Below are 20435 nucleotides of genomic sequence, written 5' to 3'. Positions count from 1 at the left end.
GGATTAGAAGGTGCAACCTACACACAAAGAAAGCTACGGAGAGGGTATGATGTTGCTACGAGGAGTGAGCACACTACTTACTTTACCATTCAGCCTAATCTTTCACACACAAGATTAATCACGTACTACTCTCTAATCAATCACTAATCCAACTCTAATCAAGCACACAATGAGCAGAGAATAGCATAGAATGACCACACCGGGCACCAACACTCTACACAAGCCTACACACACTTAGTAGCATGCTTAAACAAGAGGGAAATATGAAAAAAGAGAGATTAATCAACAAATCAGCCACTAATCTTTGATTAATCAAGCATTGATTACACCATGAGCAAATGAGAGAGCAGAGGTTAGATTTTAGCTATTGGCATGAGGCCGAATCGTCCATGCACGCACGCAGAAAGCTCAAGAACTCCATAGCCATCTCCTTCCTTCACAAAGATTATTTCAAGTGAGTAAGAATCCCCTTTCACATTGTGTGTTTTGAGTTATATACTCTCTAGGCTTTTTAGAAGTGGCCGGGCACCCAAATGGCCAAACTCACTTAATCTGCTATCTGCACTGCCTAGGATCTAAATATAGCTCAATGTTTACAACTTGGAACTCTTGATGAGCCCAAAACATAATTACAATCCGCATTTGTGGGCATTTGACGGAAAATCCTAAAACTTAAGTGACCGTCAATTGTGACCGTAACTCCATAGATAGTCATCGATTCCAACTCTTCTCTGCATCTGTTGCTTGTATTTGCTTCATATTCATCTTTACTTAGCATCCGCATCATCTGGCCTCATTAGCATCTACTAAAAATAGTAAATAGCATCTTTGACTGGTCCGTTTGGCCATTGTTGACTTAGCCGCCAAACACTCCCCCCCTCCGATTTCAGTGCACGTCCTCGTGCGTTGCCTGGTTGGCTGGCACTGGGGAGATTTGAAATTGGTGGTGAATGTTGTTCTGAAGAGCTGTAAGCTGTTGGGTTGACTTGTTGGTGAATATGAGATTAGGCATTTGGGTTCAAGTTAAAGCAATTGGCTTGATTTATTATGGGAATAAAGAAAAATAAAAGGCTATGTATAGTGCGTTAGGGTCTGGAAACCCTGGATTACCAATGGGGAAAAACCTCATGGGAAAAAGTGCCCAAAGGTATGTGATCTTATTATGGGAATATACAATGATGGGTGTTTAGGGATTGAATTTAGTGGGCTTATATAAATAATGTGAAAGTGAATTGTTTAAGCCTTCTGTCCCTTGAAAAGGGTCGATGATCTGCCTTGAGTCTGGAGTTGCTTTGTTGCTGCATGTACCTGCAAGGTGAGTGCATGGGTGGAACAATAAAGAGTGCGTAATGCACCAATTATGGGACATTCGATATGCTTGCACAGATTTATGCATGGGTAAGATTATGCTGTGCGAGAGAAGAGTATTGATGGGTGCTCCTCAGAGTTAATGCAGCTAAAAAAGTAAATTAATTTCACTTTACTAGCTTTCACTACTCTTGAGAAGGGCGTTTGATGCAATGGTTTGTACTCTCCTAATGTGCACAAGTGCGTGTGTGTTTTGTTTTGAACACTTCGCCTCGCCACCATGATTAAAATAATACATTGACTATGCTCACCTATTCAGAATGAGTGACTTGATATAATTACGCTCAACTCTTCCAGCTTGAGCTGTAGCCTAATTAGCTAGACTCATAGACCACAAAAAAATATTAGGACTTGAAGCTTAGGTCTAACGCTTTACTCATTTATTGGCTCAGCTGCCCGACACTTGACATTTTCTCGACTTGACTACTGTCTTGAGCTCTCAGCAAAGTATATATCTAGACATTTAGAGCTCAGATCCTCAAAAAGAGGGCTAGTAAAGGACCATATTGGCAAAGTAAGTTTTTTCTGCCATACCTGGGTGACCTTGGTTGTCAAAATTTCTTGTTTTAACTTTTGGTCCATTATATGAGAAGATTGGCCAGTTTCATTTTGTTGGAAGTGGGAGATGACTTCAATCTTCTTCTGCTCGTTTGTCTGCTTTGGCACCCATATGTATCTGCTATTTGTTGTTGGCTTATTTTTACAGACGACATATTGACTTTTTGGACTTGTATCCTTAATCTGTTGGTGTTTGTAGCTGAAATTATCTTCAAGTTGTGTAAAATCTGGCCTTGGTGCCTTGGGTAGCCAGATTTGTTTTTGTCCTTTGTAATATCCCTGCGCTTGAAGTATATTTGATGGCACAAATATTTTTGTATGTACTTTCGGATTGAATTGTATCTGTTCTGTGCCATTTTTGGGAATCACTGTTGGTAAATTCCCTTGAAGATACGTAGGCCTTCTAGATTGAGAATCGTTTTTGAACCTGTTTCTAGCCCTGTTGTTCGATCTCCTCTTTTGAGTTGAAATTGATCTTGATTTACTTGTTTGTTGTTTTGGTTTGAAGCCACTTGCTACTGTATAGCATGATATCTTTGGTTTAGGTAACCAAACATTTGGTTGACCACTGTAGTAGCCTTGCTCTTCTAAGCTGTATTGGGAGGCAATCCATCCCATTTGTTTACCTGAATTGTTTGGACTAGGATCATTTACCCAAACTGGATCTTTGACATTGATGTCATTGGCCGCAACATAGGTTTTGATGTGCTGCTTGTGTCTTTGTTTACTTTGGGTTAGGTATTTTGGCTGAAAGACCTTTTTATACTTTAGTTGAGATTGTTGGTCTATCTTTCCATGGGGTGTTGAATCCACAGCTGTTCGCGTTGATTGTTTAGCTGCATTTGTGACTTCCTTGTTGGACTTCTTTGCTTGTGGATGACATGCTTTGGTGAGTTCTACATCTAAACTGACATGAACAGTCCTTTGTGACCCTATTTTTGACAATCTGTTTAAGTCTTCAATTTCCTCTGCCAGCTGGACAGAAGTATGTTGACTCTTTTCTCCAGATGCAATGCTTACCGTGGCCTTTGGTTCACATTGCTCGTTATTGATCTGTTTGTAGGTTTTTTGATAGGCTTCATGTGCTTGATGCACCATTTGATTCTGATTGTTCAAGTTAGTTGCGATTTGTGTCACCTTTGGTTTTGTGGCATCTTCCATTGGCGAGATAATAATTAGGATCTTTCTTTATGACCGCCTCTGCCTTTTGACTCGAGTCTGCCTTTGAACACATTGAGATGTCTATTTCTTGGCTTTGAGACTTGATCTCTGGCTTTGTTGAATTCTGAGGTACATTCATTAGCGATGAACTATCTGTGCTATTAGCATTATTATGTAGAATCTTTGATTCCACATTTCCGCTGGTTGAAATCTTCAGTGGCAAGTCCTTGACTGCCCGTACCTGTTCTGGTTCTGGGTCACAGATATTTCTTCATCCACTTCCTCTGACATTGGCTCGTCCGCTGCATCTTCGTTGTATCTTTCGACTTCAGGCCTGAAAAATTCCAAGCTATTTGAGACCATCTTTTGTAGCTGATCTTTTTTGGCAGCTTGATTTTCAATCGAAATATCATTGATGCCTTTGACCTCCAATATTTTAGTCATCAGTTTATCTCTGGTATCCTTTGACAAGATATGCTTTCTTTCTGGCGACTTTCTATTTGGAGACGTCTGCTTTATTGATTCTGCTACTTGAAGTCTGATATTGTCTTGGTTTTGCTGCTTCATCATATCTAAGTGCATCTTTACTGGGCAATTGGGTATTAGATGATTAATGCCACATTCGTAGCAATGCACATCTATTCCTATTTGTTCTATACCTGGTTGAGGTATCTTTCCATAATATTGTTGGTATTTGTTGCCCATAGTATCTTTGATCAAATATGTCATCATCATGACATGTAGATACTTAAAAACCAACACTGACGCTGGCTTTGACTGATTGCCCTTTTCTTTTTCGAGTGTGGCATTCTCAAGAAGCTTGTAATAGCTTCCATTATAACCCTGGTAGATGGTCGTTTTAGCCCTTGCTTCAGTGACCAACTTTAATTCTATGTATGTTATGAACATGTGATCCTTTATTTGTGGCTTCTGTATAGTCTTAGGACTATGTTGTCGATTCGATCCTGTATTTGGCTTTTGTTGTCTGTTGAATTGTAAGAGAGTATTGTGACTCTGCTTTGCTGTTTGCAATTGATAGGGTTGTCTTGATTGCAGTTAGTGAGGTGGAGATTGAACTCCCCCCATTCGAGAGTGTTCCCTATCTGTAAGAGGTATCTTTCTTATGCCAGATGTGGATATTATAGCTTTGTCATCTAGCTCAACTGATTGAGCTAGGTCTTTGTGAAGTCGTGCTAACTCAATAGCTGATTCTTCCATTGATTGTACGTGTGTTTGTGTTGGTACATTTTGTGGTGCATGTGTAGTGTTCTGTACCTGTGACTGTTGTGTTGTGGCACTCATCTGTGTAATGAAAGGAGTTGAATTGTGCTCATACAAATTCAAAGTCTGATCATGTGTCAGTGGAAGCCTAGAGCTTTTAAAGTGCACTTCCCTATCTTCTAGTGATTGACTTTGTGCAATAGTGACAGTGTGACCAATATTTACTTGGTTAGATATCATTTTGTCATGCGTCCGTTGCTCAATTTGGTCTTGTGGAGTTGAAGGTGACAAGATGACAGTTGCAGCTCCTTCCGAGAATTTATCTTCAATCTACTATTTCAAGAACACTCAAAAAAAGAGGGAAAACGCATATTTCCAAAGCACCTACTCTGTATTATCCCCTTCAACTAATGCAAGCTCCACCATTTCTTCTATTCAACCACAAAGCAAGAGAAAGAAAAATGGTTATACATATTCCAACTACGAAGAAGAAGGAGGCCACAAAAGTAGCTCTGATCTCAGCAAGAAAATAGAATTTGATTGATTAAGATGCTATGAATCACTTAACTAGATTGAATTCTATGGTTTAGTTAGAATTGGCTATAAGAAAATAAGAAGAACCTTACCAAGAGGAACCATGTTCCTAATTTGTTGGTTGATGCTGCAAGAAATGTTTCTCCGTGATCAGCATAGAATTTGCACGTTGTTAGCTTCACCTAAACTTGTGTGCACGCGCACGCGCGCGCGCGTGTGTGTGTGTGTGTGTGTGTGTGTGTGTGTGTGTGTGTGTGTGTGTGTGTGAGAGAGAGAGAGAGAGAGAGAGAGAGAGAGAGAGAGAGAGAGAGAGAGAGAGAGAGAGAGAGAGAGAGAGAGAGATGCAGAGAGCTTCACCTATGCCTGTGGAGAGAGAGAGAGAGAGCTACAGAGAGCTTCACCTACACCTGTGGGAGAGAGAGAGAGAGAGAGAGAGAGAGAGAGAGAGAGAGAGAGAGAGAGCTGCAGAGAGAAAACAAAAGGCTTGTGTCTATGTGTGTGTGTGTGTGTGTGTGCGCGCGCGCGTGAGAGAGAGAGAGAGAGAGAGAGAGAGAGAGAGAGAGAGAGAGAGAGAGAGAGAGAGAGAGAGAGAGAGAGAGAGAGAGAGAGAGAGAGAGAGAGAGAGAACGAGCTGCCCAAAGAGAACAAGAAGTGGGTTGTTACATACCCACAATCATAATTTAGTTTTTTACTTTTCAAACGTTTTCACTTCCATAGAAGAGCTTCCTCACTCCCCTAAAATCTATGTCCTAGACACAGCTTTGGTGTCCACCCACTCATGCTTCCACCCTATAGCACCTCTTCTTGGCCTTTGATTTTGGGAGAGTCTTCAATAATTGGTTCACATGGTGGCTCTCCTTTGTAGGGCTTAAGTAGGCTCACGTGAAAAGCATTGTGTATGAGCCAATGGTTGGGAAACTTAAGTTGATAAGCCATCTTATTGATTGGCTTCAAAATTTGAAAAGGACCGTAGTATCTTTTTGCTAGTTTAGCATAATACTTTTGATGGCCGGTAGGATTTTTGCCCGTTGTTTGCCTCAATTGAGCCTTGGGAAACCTAAATAAGACCCAATCATTTTCTTTGAACGTTAAGGTCCTTCTGTGCTTGTCAGAAGCAGACTTTTGCCTTTGTTGAGAGATGGATATAGCCTCCTTAGCCTTTTGAAATATTCTTGTAGGTCATGGCTATACTCATCGAGAGCGAAGATCTTCTCATGTACTTTACGTAGCAAGGGACTTTTAAAAGGTGCTTTTTCCGTAGAAGTATGGACAATATTATTGTACGCATACTCTATAAGAGGTAAGTACTTTTCCCATTGTGAGCATTGATCTACTTATGTAACATAGGTATTTATTAGATCAAGAATTGTAAGATTGGCTTATTCACTTTGGCCATCCATTTGTGGGTGATAGGCCGAAGAGAAATTCAATCTTGTACCTAGATTTTCAAGGAGACCTTTCCAAAAATTATTGGTCATTCTAGGATCTCTATCTGACACGATGGATGTTATCCATGGTGTTTGAAAATCTGGGATATAAAGAGAGTTGCCATTTGGTGTGCCTTAATAGTCTTTGTGTTTCAAGAAAAAAGTGTGCTTTCTTGCTAAACTTGTCAACTATTGTCCATATTCCCATGGATAGACTTGGGTAATACAAAGATAAAATCCATGGATATACTCTCCCATGGTGAATTAGGGATTGGCAATGGCTAGAGTAATCCAGGTTGCTTCCCTCTATCATACTTAGTCTTTTGGCATACCACACATTTTGAACCATACTCTTGTATGTCCACTTTCATGGTAGGCCAATAGAATTTCGTCTCTACTCCTTGAAGAGTAGGTTGAATGCCTCTATGCCCACATAGGGAGGAGCATGGAAATCATACATAACTTTCTCATGAAGGGAGTGGGTAACACATAGCCTATTGCCATGGAGAAGATAACCATCCTGCAAGGTGAATGGTTCTTCTTTCTTCCCCAAAGCAAGGGCAGACGTTATGTCTTTAAAATCAGGATGAGTAGCATACTCATCTATCATAGAAGATAGATCATTGTGAGTTGCTATAGACATAACATTAACTTTTGGTTGTCATGAAAGTGCATCAGCCACTTGATTGTGCTTACCAGCAATATGAAAATATAATTGCAAAAGAAAATTTTCCCACCTCATTAGTTTGTCGGAAAACTTGGTTTGCATCATGAAGTACTTGAGACTTTGGTGGTCTGTTTGTAAAATAAATGGAGTCCCCAATAGATAGTGCTTCCATGTGCCTGGGGCATGTAGAACAACTAAAATCTCTTTCTCATAAATGCACAAGACCCTTTCATTCGTATCCAGCCTTCAGATCTGATATGCTATGGCATGCCCTTCTTGAAGCAAGACTGCTCCAAGGCAATCACCACAAGCATCACATTGGACCTCAAATGGCTATGAGAGATCCGGAAGCATAAAGACTAGTTGGGAGGTAAGATTTTCTTTGAGCTTTCCAAAATCATTTTGCTCCTTAGCAATCCATGAGTACTTAATGTTCTTCTTTGTTAAGTCATGTAAATGGTCCTACTATTTGAGAGAATTTTGTTATGAAGCATCTATAGTATGCACACATACTAATAAAGCTTCTTAGCTCATGTAGATTCCTTGGATTAGGCCATGCTTTTATTACCTCTAGCTTTGATGGATCCATACGAATATCATCTTGAGAATTAATAATATGGCTTAAGTATTGAATCTCTTGAAGGAAAAATTCACTTTTCTTTTGATTAATGAAAAGCTTGTTCTCCCTCAATGCTTGAAAAATTACCTGGAGATGTTGCTTGTGTTCCTCCAAGGACTTGAAGTACATGATGATATCATCAAAGAACACTCCAATGAGTTTGCAGAAGGGTCTAAACATTCTCTCCATTAAACGATTGAATGTGGTTGTTGCATTAGTCAAGCCAAAAGGCATGACTAGATATTTATAAAGGCCAAACGTTGTACGAAAGCGGTCTTTAGAATATCTTCATTCACTATCCTTATTTGATGGTAGCCACTTTTAAGGTCAATCCTACTAAAGTAGGTAGATCCTTGTAGCTTATCAAACAGATCTTCTACCCGAGGTACGAGAAATCTATTTTTGCTAGTGATATGGTTTAGTGCTCGATAGTCCACACACATGCGGTATGTACCATCTTTCTTTTGCACTAAAAGGACTAGAGAACAAAAGGGAGAGGAGATAGGCTTCACTGTCCCTTTTTCTACCAATTCTTGTACTTGCCTCATGATCTCCTCTTGTTGAGCTTGGGAAACTCGATAAGGAGGCTTGTTAGGCAGTGAGCTTCGTGGTAGGAGCTCAATTCCATGGTCATCATCCCCTCATTTTGGAGGTAAGTCCATAGGGATATCATCAATGAACATATCTTGAAATCCTTTTAGAAAATTAGACAAGTCTAACTCTTCTTGATTCCTACCATTTACATTTGATAAAACATTAGGATCTTTTAGGGACTCTTTGGCAAAAATCATGTACGTAGAAACTAAGTTCTTCATTGATTTATCAAAAGTAGGAGGGTTTACAAGTGGTATAGTACGACCAGACTCACTAGCATCTATATACATGCTCTTTTTCTTGTAGGTAAAGTAGATTCTCTTTTCAGGGAACTTAATGTTGGAAGCCATGCGGTTGAAACTTGGTGCCCCTAGGATAGCATCCTCATGTTGGAGAGGAGAGATGAAAAAGTCTTCTTTGTCTCGACATAGATTTGGATATGAAGCCTCAACTTCCCAATCAAGGGACACACGGAGGCTTGCTATCCCTTGAAAGTGGTATCAACAATTACAGTATCTCCCATCTCGAAAGCTTGAATGGCCAACTTGGTGGCCAACTCCATTGATATGAAGTTGTGAGTAGAGCCAGGGTCAAACAAGATGAAGGCATCATGTTCCTTGACCTTTCCCCAAGCATAGGAGAGAGGTGATCCTTTGCAGTGAGCATCCTCTTTTGGAGCTTCAATAGTGGAAGCTCTGGGAGCCTCAATTGCGGGCATTTCTCTTGGGGCAAGAACTATAGACATATCCTTGCTCCCCACACTTAAAACATTTGTAGTCCTTGCGAAAGCTTCAAGCTCTTTATGAGAGAGTTTATTTTTACCTTTGTAAACTTCCTTCTCCTTGGACCGATTGTTGTTGTTGTTGTTGTTGGAGTTACCTTGGGAAGAATTTTGGGCATTGGTTTTCCCCTTTGCATCAATTTTATCTTTGCTTTCCATATGGGCTTGACATTCCTTCTAGCCCCTTGTTGGAAATTAATACACGAAGCAACCATAGTGTGGTGGATTACTTCGGTGACATAACCAGGCCGTTGGGAGTTGACGTACTCGGCCATCTCTTCACGGCTATCTCTTCAGGTACCCCCCACAAAATTGTTGCTTTAGCTCAGTGAAGTCTATCTTTTGAAAGACAGTAGCCTTGAGATGTAAATCCCAAAACTTTTCCACGTATTTGTGGATAGATTCATGGGAGAAAAGCTTCAAACTCTGCCATTCAGTGAACACTTTTTCCTTTGCATCTCTTGGAAGAAATTGCTTCATGATGGAAACTCGTAGATTTTTCCATGTCTTTGGGGCTTCGCAGTTGCCACGAAGGCTATCCCACCATTGACGAGCCGATTTCTGGACGTGCACAGCTACATGGCATAGCTAATAGGACTTTGTGAAGCCCTCGTCTACAAAGGCCGCATCAAATTGTTGGATGAAGACCAATACTTTGTCAGTAGCACCAAAGGTGCCATCATAGGTCAGAAAAGAGATAGTCTTTCCTCCCTCTTTGAACTTCTTGAGCTTTTGGGACCTTTACCATGCAGGGTAAGATTTGTGATGTCCTCCCCTCTTGTATTCTCTAGGAGAATAGCCATAGCTTTTGTCGAAAGAGTAGGAAGTTGAAGAAGAAGGAGAAGAGGGTGACCTCTTTCTTGCCCTTTTCTTCCTTTGTTTCCTCTCTTCCCTTTTGGAGTGACGAGGACAAGGGTTGTGGGTTCACCGTTTCCTCTTGGGAGGAGTTGGCAATTGTCTAGACCGTCGTCTTTGTGGAGCCACATCTTCAGAGGAACTTAGGGATTAATTACTTTCTTGTTCTTTGGATTCCTCCTCTTGCATGGGAGAGAGTCTTCTTTTGGGGGCCTTATTAAGAGACCTCCTAAGCTCTCTCTCATCTTGGAGAGGAAGGGAAAATCCATAAGCATGAAGTTGTTGAGTAACTTTGGCTTGCAAAGCAGCATTGCCCATAGCTTGCATAACCTAGTAACAAGATAATTAACAAACATGGGGGCATCATCATTAGCACCTTCATGTGCAAAATCAAAGTTATCAGTGTTCATTGTACTCTCTTGGTTATTGCTAGCCATGCTAATTAAACTTATGTATAGATTACTTTGTGCTTTGTTACCCTCAAAAACCTTAGTCGCTACTCTTCTTTACATTTGAAAATCAGTCCTCAAGTAGCCACACCCTAGTTTAGACACTGTTGATTGCAAAGACTAGTGGAGAGGGTCTAACATTGCTCGGTTTATTATGGTTCCTGTTGAGCTTGCTCGTGGCTCAATAATGGTTAAGCAAAAGGCAAGTCCCAAGAGGCTCCATTATTGAGACTATAGTTCCCAACGGTGTACCTCAAACTAAGTCCTTCTCAACCAAGATATCAGATCCTTGTCCCACTTACCCTATTCCAATAAACAAACCCAACCTTTCATGGAAACCTTCAGGACCTCTCTTCTTAAGCAAGTTGATACCAATGTAATGGAAATGGCCTATGAACTTTCAGAATAGCGGATTTAGGAGAATTAAAAAGAGCATTTTTGTGAGACTACTTTGAGAATATAGAGGATGAACTTATTTAGCGGTAGCAACTTAACCATAATACTAAATTAACTTGGCATGAACAATAATTTTTCAAGAGAGAGAGATTTTAAATAACTTGACAACAGTTGAGGACCGAATTTATGTGGAGTCGGTTCCCCCTCCAATAGGCTTTTGTATTATAGATTCCCCCATCAAGAGAGACTTGGTACAATACAATCTTTGTGTTCCTTGTGACCTAGGTGATGCCATGAAGATGGAAAGCTTCATGCATCACGAGCATAACATAGACTTTGTAAAAAGCATTAACCATCCCCAGCCTCAGTCCCAAGGCCTTAAACACCTTCAAAGGTGGAGAGAGCTAGCGGGGAGTGAGGGTAGGGAAGAGGAAGAAGAAACATTCATAAGAGAAAGAAATACTTCCTCACTTTATCATTACTCTTCTTGCTTAGCATACATAATAGTATAGTAATGAAGATGGAGAAGATGGCAAGCTTAAGCTTTGGAGCATGGCTCTGGTTGAATTTGCATTCCATAGCCAAGAGTATTGGTGTAGGCTCTCAACTTCTCTACTAGCTTGAAAAAGGAGATTGTAAGGACATGGGTCCTATGGGCAAGGCCACCGGCACGGCCAGACAGTGTGTATGCTAGAGGGAGGCTATAAGATAGCACGGTTGGGTGGAGACTAGCACACGCATTACCACTACCCTTTCACTCGTATCTAAGCTATTTTTGGGAGGACACAAAAAGCGGGTTGCATGTGCGTGCGACACTCTACTTCTCCCCCATGTTCCGCAGACAGCGACGTCTCCACTGTGCAGAAAAAGAAGACATGCATGCTTTCCTATGCACAGCACGTGGATAGACAATAACAGCCGACCACGACCACCCCATCTACGTCCTCCTTAGCGGGCGACCAAGGCAAACTCGATCGACAACTCGACGGCACCAAGGCTCTGGAGGCTTCCATTGGCGCTGTTGGCTGCGCGCGTAGGAAGGTGCGCTTAACCTTTGCATAAAGGAGGGTTGAAGCCACCCCATGAGGGTAAGAGGCCAACACTTTACCATCAAGCTATTGACCCTTGTTGTGTATAACAAGGAAAGATAGCCTACTTGTGTTGAAAGGAAAACTAGAAGGAAAGGGAAAGCTTCAAACTTCAAGGAAGTAGCTTGACCCTTCCTTTTCACTTCTTGGAGTAAGGCAAGTTTTCTTCCAAAAATTCTTTTTTTCCTCGAGGAGGTAGCTTCAAAGTGAGCAAAAGCCTTCACAAAAACGATGGGTTTTTGTGAAGAATCAACAAAGGTGTTCTTACAACAAACGACAAGTGAAGCGCTCAAATTCTTGCAAGGCGATATTCACATGGAACGCAAATTGTGGAGCAAACAAAACACAAAGACTTCAATTTCTCAAGGTACAAGTTGTCATTTTTTTTTCTCTCTTTGCATTATGTGTGTTTACCATGGCCAGTGAGGATATCCCACCTACACACACATTTGAGTTTGAGCACGTAGATCAAAATCAGAGCACCACGGGTGCTGCTGACACTAATATGCATGATGATGATGATCTAGGAGATCATGGGCTTGTAGACATGGCTTCTTTCGAGACTTTGGTACATCGCCAAAGCGTACTTGAAAGCAACCTCTCTACACTCAATGCAAGTGTTACCAATCTTACGGAGTTACTTGAGAATTTATGAATTCACAGACGACTCAAGGAGCCACAAGTGGCACGGTTCAAGGGAACCAAGCTCGCACGACTCAAAGAGTCTAAGAGACAATTACTATAGAAGATGCAGAAGATAGCAATGCATTACTTAAGAATATCACCATTCCTGAGTTTCATGGGGAAGAGCGTGATGGCAACAAGGATGCGATCAATACGTTCTTACACAAATGGAGTGATATTCATAGATTGAGACACACCCTGGATATAAAGACAGCTATGGAAAAATTCTATCTCTTAAAGGCAAGGTCTATAAGTGGTGGATGACATTTCCAATAGATGCTTGTCCTCCGTCTTGGGCTACGTTTCAAGCTTCTTTCTCCAAAGAGTTTTTGGACTCCAATGAAGAAGATAAAAATTGGTTATCATGGGATACATGCCGCATGTCTAGCCTCTCTCTCACACGGTACCTTTCGAAGTATCGGAAAATCATATTAAAACTAGAAGGTCTACATGAATTCCAAATGATACGGGGTTTTAATATGGGTCTTGACAAAGACTATCGTCTTCATGTCAAGACCCAACATCCAAAAACTTTGGAAGAAGCCATCAGTCATGCCCAAAGATATGATGATGACCAAGAGAGGAAAGGAAATGTTCCCTACTCTAAGAATACTTTTGCTAAGGGCAATGTGGCTAAGAGCCAATGGCGAGGTAGATCTCCCACACGTTCCAAGAGGAATAAGAGACAATCTACCTCTCCATGCCCACAAGAGGCTAGGAAGCCTAAGAAATCACGAGATACTCCATGTGGGTCTCTCAGCATTGCTGATTTTGAGCGTGCAAAGAAACACAATTTGTGTGTTAGATGTCTTTCGGACCAACATAACAAGAAATATTGTCCTCTTTTGCAAGGTAAAGAAAAGGCTATGCACACAATCCAACGCTTCACATTAGATTCATCTCCTAAATATTGTGTTGTAGAGGTTCTTCATATGGAAGAAAAGCACAAGTGTTGTGTGCCTGCTTCAATGTGGCAGCCCACCTTTGGCCCCCATGATTTGATTCGCATGCATGGCACTATTAACGGACAACGTGTTCGTGTTTTAGTGAATGATGGTGCAACTCATAACTTCTTGAACTATAAGCTAATCAAGAAATTGAAGCTTACACAGACTCCCTGCTCTCACAAGTATGTGGTGGAGCAGATGTCTGGGAATGATAAAGAAGTATGGGACATGGTAGTTCAAGGGGTAGTGCTTATTGTTCAAGATCATACGATGACCCTTGACTTCCAAGTTATGAGCATGGACCGTGCTGATATAGTTTTAGGACGGGAGTGGCTGCATGGTTTAGGAAACACATTGCATACTAGTTATGAACACAACTCCTTATCCTTTATGGCCAATGGTAAACATGTGCTTTTGCTTGGTGAGAAAAATATACCATCTGCAGCTCTTATATGTACAGCCAAGATTTCTATTTTACAGAAAGCAGATTTAATAGATGAAGTCTTTTTGTGTTACTGCTTGTCTCCAAGTCTTGTGATTTCTCAAGAGCAAAGTGCGGTGAATTCTAGTAACGGTATGCAAAATGCAATGAATTCTAATGGTATGCAAAGTGCAATGAATTCTACTGATAAACATAGTGTTACCAAATCTAACGAGCAAAGTTCTCTCAATTACAATTCTATAGAGAAACGTGCAACTATTGTAAAACAAACATTATAGGAATTACAAGATTCTCCATCCCAGCATAAATCTAGTTTATTATCTCCTTTTGCATGGCAAAAGCTGACTCACTTACTCACGGAGTATAGTGATGTGTTCTCAAGTGATTTACCACCGGGTTTACCCCTTATACATGATGTGCAGCATGGCATATATGTCTTGCCAGGCACTAAACCAATAAGTAAACCACCTTATCATATGAGTGCTAAAGAAGCCAAGGAGGTTGAGAGTCAGTTGGCTGACTACCTCGCTCGTGGTTTCATTAAACCTAGCACTTCGCCTTGGGCATCACCAATTCTATTGGTAAAAAAGAAAAATGGTACTATACGCATGTGAGTCGATTATCGCAGATTAAATGCGATAACCATCAAGAACAAGTATCCTCTGCCTCGACGTTAGCCTGCTCATATGTGTAAAGTATTTCCCGAGCCGTGATTCCCTCCTTCCCTTTCACCTCTCCCCTATTTTTGAGCTTCTCATCCCTGTAGCTATTTGTCATTGCGTGACAATCTTCTTCACACATGTTGAGGCTGTGTCACGACGTCATCCTTCCCTTCAAGCTCTCCGATGTCACGATGTGACGGGGATCTGATCTGCCATGCCGTGAGAAGTCATGAGGTCTTTAGTGATATTGTCTTATTCTTGTTTTAGGATTTGAATATGATGCTGACATTCCAGCACTTTTGGGCTAGGTTTGTGCTCTGACGATTATTGTTTTGTTGAAGGTAGCAGCGATGCGTGGACGGTCAACTTCAAAGCTAGCATGTGCAAGTTTGTACATCGGGACTGTTGTCTGAGGTCATACCCTGATGTAGATTCATGCCTTCAGGTTGCAAAATGTCATGTTTCCTATGTTGCAATTTTCTTGGTAAAAATGTGCATCCGATTAAGTTTGTGGAAACTTGCCTCGCTAGGTTGCTGACTTCTGACGATGGTATGTGTAACTTATGTGTGGGAATTGCAGAAAGAGATTAATGTCGGGCTGGGGTGCCTCAAAGTTGTGTCTCATGTCTATCAGAGGGATATGATGAGAATCAAGAGCATCAAGATCATCAACAACTGCATTCACTTTGAGGTGTGGTTCTTGGCTGTGGAGGATTGTCTCGACAACTTGCTGGTGATGCGGCGATGCATAGTCACCAGCCAGAACCAACACGAATATCTTTCAATATATATGGTGAGAATGAATAGCATCAACAGCTTCCTCAGTCCTGTTGCATGCTTGTTCTGATGGGATCTAGGGTTTGTTCTCAGTTGTGAGCCCGTGGTGGTGTTTTCAACAACAGTTTGGAGGTAAAGAATTGTATCTTAGTTTGGAGATATTACATATTGCTACTCCCTTTATACAAATACAATCAGCTCTGGCTGTCCTTGCTCAACATGAAACCTTAACTCTTCTCTCCTTCACAGTAACACACTACATTGTTCCCACATTTTGCAATCTTATTTTCCCATCCCTAACTCCTATAAAGCCAACACACTCTCTCTATAGTGCATTTGCGATTCCTCAAGTTTTTCTTAGGTTTTTTCAAAAAGCTTTGCGCCTTTAGTGAGGGTTGTCTTCATTGTCTTCCATGGATATTCCTATGTATGGGTAGTTGCTTTCTTTCCAGTACTCTCTTCCTTGAGCTGTGATTAACTTGAGCTATTGACCTAGAGCTTTGACTGAGAAATCTTGTGTGGAGATGTTGGTTCGTAGGATTTGCCATTGTCTGAGCATGTCAACTTAGAATCGGCCTCTTTGCATGGAGTAGATCTTGAGAGTCCGAAGTGTAAGACAATTGTTGATGTCTCACCGTCCACCAAAAAGAAGCTTCTCCGCTTAGCAAAAAACTTAGTCCTAGAGGAAAACTTAAGAAAGCTTCATCTTTAGCTATAACGAAGGCATTGGATTTTGTCAGTTGAATTATGTGGTTTTTTTAATTGGAGTTGAGTGCTTTTAAGTGTTTGGTAGAATCTGCATTCTCATCTTCTTTGATTACGAATACAGATGAGGGCAAAGAGGAGCTTAATGTTGAATCTTTCACTTCACACTTAGCTTTAACCCCTGCCTTGAGAGTTTTGACTATCTTTGAATTATCAAAAACTGCAAATTGTAGACTGGCTTTGGAAGGAAAAGTGCAATGTAAGTATGACACTTACAAAATATCCAAGTCAAACTTTGGTAGATACATGTGTGCAAACCTTCTTGATAGGGAATCCCATCATACAGTGACCTTTGTTGTGACTGACATTTATTTCTCATAGTTCGTTGAGGCCTTTGGCGTTAATGACTATGTACGAGTTGAGGGAGCGTGTGTGAAAAGGGCCGTTGCGATGGATGGTGGTACTTGCTTGGGGGCTTTGTATGAGGATGCTACCACATTGGTCCTCAAAGCAAAACGTTTTGATTGTTGTCTCCAACTTTATTTGGAGCAGAAGATCAAAGAAGTGCTTTCCCACAAAGTACAAATGCTATGGAGTTTGTGTCAACCATCGCGTTTATTGTTGTCAAGATAGAGAATGCAACTAGAAGTGATGATACTCCTAGTTTTTGATTGATCGTCGCAGATGGGCCATCAACAAGTGAGATAGAGTGAGTCTTTGACCAAGCCTATGTGTAGATATTTAGTATTCTTCCATTCTCACGTTTTTGCATTGATTGTAGCTACTCTTTGTTCCAACTCGACGCCTTGACTACCAGCTTATGGTGAATGAAGTGAAAGAAAAAAAAATTACTCTTGCATTTCTCGCAATATCAACATGTTCGAGCACCACTCTAACACTCTTAGTGTTGTGGATGCAACAATCTTGTGTCCACTCCCTTCTTTTTTATCTAGTGTGTTCCAGATATATTTGCATAAGCAAGTTTCAAACCTAGGTTTTGGGAAGAAGGTTGCATGTGGACATATAAATAAAGGTTGTATCTATATTTACTTGTTGGATTTATAGGCGTTTGGAACCGTGGAGATTGTGAGTGTAAATAGCTTGGATGTGGAGTTTTCTTGCGGTGTGTGGAAAGGTTCGAATGTGAGCTGCCAAGCTAGCAACCCTTTATGCTACTCTTGTGGAAGGAAATTTGGAATTATCAAGCAGCCTGTGTTGCCTGCCAAAATATATCCCCAAGACGGAGAAGCTATTGGTGTTATATTGCAAGGTGTTTAGTTGATTATGTTCTTGGATTTTCTCGCCCATTCTTACAGCTTTTCGAGCATAGCTTGGTGGAGTTAAAATCTTTGCTCCTCAACTTTGAAAAAGCTAGTTGGTTCACGATTGACAATTTTGGTTAGGTCACTGCATTCAAAGGGACATAACTAAGTCATTTTGTTATTGTGGGTATACTTTTTTGAGTTATGGCGAGTGAGCTGAAGTTGTGCGTAGATGGCAAAAGGATGTATGTTGACTCCGTATTTAAATGTAATTTTTCTAAGAACAAAGATGTTTTGCTAAGCCATATGCATGTTTTTTATTTGGAATTCTCTTTGCAATGCTTTGAGTCCAAAGTTGTGGATGCTATTGTGGAACAAATTGCATTAAAGAATGTTGACACTTTGAAAATATGGGTGGAGCCTTGGTTTATAGATGTCCAATTGCCTTCTTTTAACCAAAGAATTTTTGTTGTAGCTTTTGGTTAGCTGACAATCATCGATGATGTTGAGTGCGCACTTGCTCAGTATAGTTTGTAAGATGTTTGCTGCAATTTGCAAACTCTATTTTTACCTAGGTGAAAGTTTGAGTGAGGTTCGTTCTTTGGTGTACTTGTGTATGGAGTAAAGAGGCTACCTTGTGTCTAGCCACTCTTGTCAAAACTCATGAGATTGGTGTTCAGCAAGTTGTATCTATGTTCTTGGAATTGCAAGTCAAGATCAAAATTTATAGCATGTGAAAATCATCACAAATGCCTCAAAGGAGCTCCACTCGTGAATCTTCATTGTATGCAAAGATGTTTGCGGGTTGCCGCGACGGACGTCCATAGCATAGCTCTCAAGCATCAACATAAAATTATCGATACAGGGGAAGCGACTCGGATGAGGCATGGAAACTCACTAGGGTGTCAATCCTAATGAAGTGAACTCGAAGAGATGCAACTACTAACTCTACAAGCAAATCAAACGCACGAAAGCCAAGTAATCTGCCTATGTCCTTCTACACAGCTCTACAGTCATCACGCCCGTTCACCATGCAAATCATATCGGAATTGCACGAAATTTGAAGGGAAGCTACAGGGGACTATCAGGAACATATCCTATCACTGTCATAGCATTCTGGAGAGGTACACGATCGCGATCGTTCATCCCACAGTACGCAAAAACAGTAAACGAATGATTCTAAAGGGTTGTTTTTAGGTCCCTAAAGCCTCTCCTAGGGTCAAAACAACATAAAATACGCATATAAACACTCAAAACAGCGATTTAAGGCCTAAACGGACGCGTTTGAAACCTTCACCGAATCTTGAATGCTTACACTTGAATGAAAGAGTAGAGTAAGAGGAACACAATGCAAGAAACAAAACTGAATTTGGATTACCGTAGCCACAGAAGCGATGATTACAAGTTGGAGCAAAGAGGTAGCTCTCTGTACGTAACGCAGTAGTCCCTTATCTTCACAAAAAATGATCTCCCTTTCCCACTAACCTTAGTGTATTATATACCTAGGGCTTTCTAAAGTGGCCGGCGGCCAACTTCTCATGGACCTTTACATACATCATTGGAAAAATTACATCTTTGACTCAGACTTGACATAGGCGATTTTCATTAGACTTTTACAGGGTTTGATGTATTAAACATCGGAAAAATAATGTGACCACATCAAAACTTTGGCCGGCTGACTCAACGGCGCCTTGGCTAGGTGGGCGCTTGTATGTTGTTATCACCTCCAAACACTCCCCCCTTCCTAGCTCGTGTCGTCCCTTGACACGACCTTATGCAGTCTTGTCATAGGGTTGTCTTTAGCTTTGTCTTCAAGGTTGGTCTTCATCTTGGGAAGCCCGTTGTCGTTGATGACGGTCCCCCCTTCCTTGAGTGATGCATAGCTGTCATGTTGTTGATACATGATTTGAGCTTTGATTATCGAGGCAACGTTTCTTCTTATTGTGCATTCGCCTCTTGGTTGTCAATCTTAGCTTCCGTAAAGATGGATGTTCAAGTGTTTGATCATGTAGAACTGATTTTCCTTGTGGCGTGGACTTTATGATGGATATTCTTTCAAGGTCCACTGCAATTTGAGTTGTTTGCAATAGGTCACCAATGTTGAAGCACTGTGTGAGCTATTTTTGATTGTTGTGGATAGCTCGCTTGCTAAATTTCTCATTGCTTGATGTTGTAGTCCATTCTTTGACTTGCCATTGTTGGATGGAGCTTTGTTGTCACCCTTGAAGATAAAAGATGCTCTTGATAAGCATATGGAGACCTGCTGTTTTTACTCCAAGTTGTTGTTGATTGATTTGGGTAGCCCTTTCCTTATTGTTGATGTAGAAGGAATATATACAAGAAGTTGATGATGAGGTCTATATTAGGGTCTTAAAACCTAGATGACCAAAGGGAAAAAACCCGGTGGGAAAAAAGTGCCTTTGGTATACGCTCTTATTGGAGTTGAGCATTTGGACTGGAAGTACCTGTCATGCAAGGTGAGTGCTTGGGAGAAACAAAAGAAGAGTGCCTAATGTAAGTGCCAATTATGGGACACTCTATATGCTTATGAGAAGTTTTCAAACAAAATCATGTAATGTAAAAGATGGAGTTGATGGGTGCTTCAAGAAACAAATGTAGCACATGTGACATCAAAGGACGTCTCAATAGCTTGCACGTTTCCAAAAAGGGTTTTTGATGTAGAAGCTTCTCCACTCATTCCTCACTATGCATAGTGCGTGAGTGTCTTTTGGACTCTCCAAAATGGTAAAAATTCAACTTTTTTGTACCTATTTCTTTTGGCAAAACAAAAAATAGTGAGTGAGAAGCAATCATATGTTCTGATCACCAACCCATTGAAGTTAACTAGGGAATTTATCTCAAGTCCTACAAAAATCCCTAATCTTATTTTTATGCAACAAAACGTAAGAAATGACTGTTTTGATGAAAATGCACTGGTCCATCAACTTCGGAGGCTTGGTGTGACCAAAAGATGAAAAATTTTACAAAGTTTCTTATTTTTTACATGTGTAGTAGGCCTTGAACTATAACCTCATGAATGGATTTTACAAAATGAGTGAATCTACTATGGTTTTGGAGGTTTTTTTCAAAACCCTGAAAGGACATTTTTATGTCCTGTTAGGTTACCAACCTAGTGTTAAAGAAAATTAGGCAATAGCAAGTGCAGATCAAACAAAGCAAAGAGCAACCACAGAAGCTATTAAGCAAAGAATGCCATCAAAGCCAAAAGTTAAGAAGA

The 20435-nt window shown here is 40.7% G+C and overlaps 1 pseudogene; it reads right to left on the bottom strand.

The window, feature by feature from the left end:
• Nucleotides 1-2711: 2711 nt before the first annotated feature.
• Nucleotides 2712-3378, bottom strand: LOC147429063 (uncharacterized; annotated as a pseudogene).
• Nucleotides 3379-20435: the final 17057 nt, after the last annotated feature.

Source organism: Adiantum capillus-veneris, chromosome 22 (genome assembly GCF_014529385.1).
Source record: "Adiantum capillus-veneris isolate H3 chromosome 22, ASM1452938v2, whole genome shotgun sequence".
NCBI classification, from domain to species: domain Eukaryota; kingdom Viridiplantae; phylum Streptophyta; class Polypodiopsida; order Polypodiales; family Pteridaceae; genus Adiantum; species Adiantum capillus-veneris.
The sequence above is the reverse complement of the archived record's forward strand: the minus strand, read 5'-3'. Positions and strand labels throughout refer to the sequence as shown.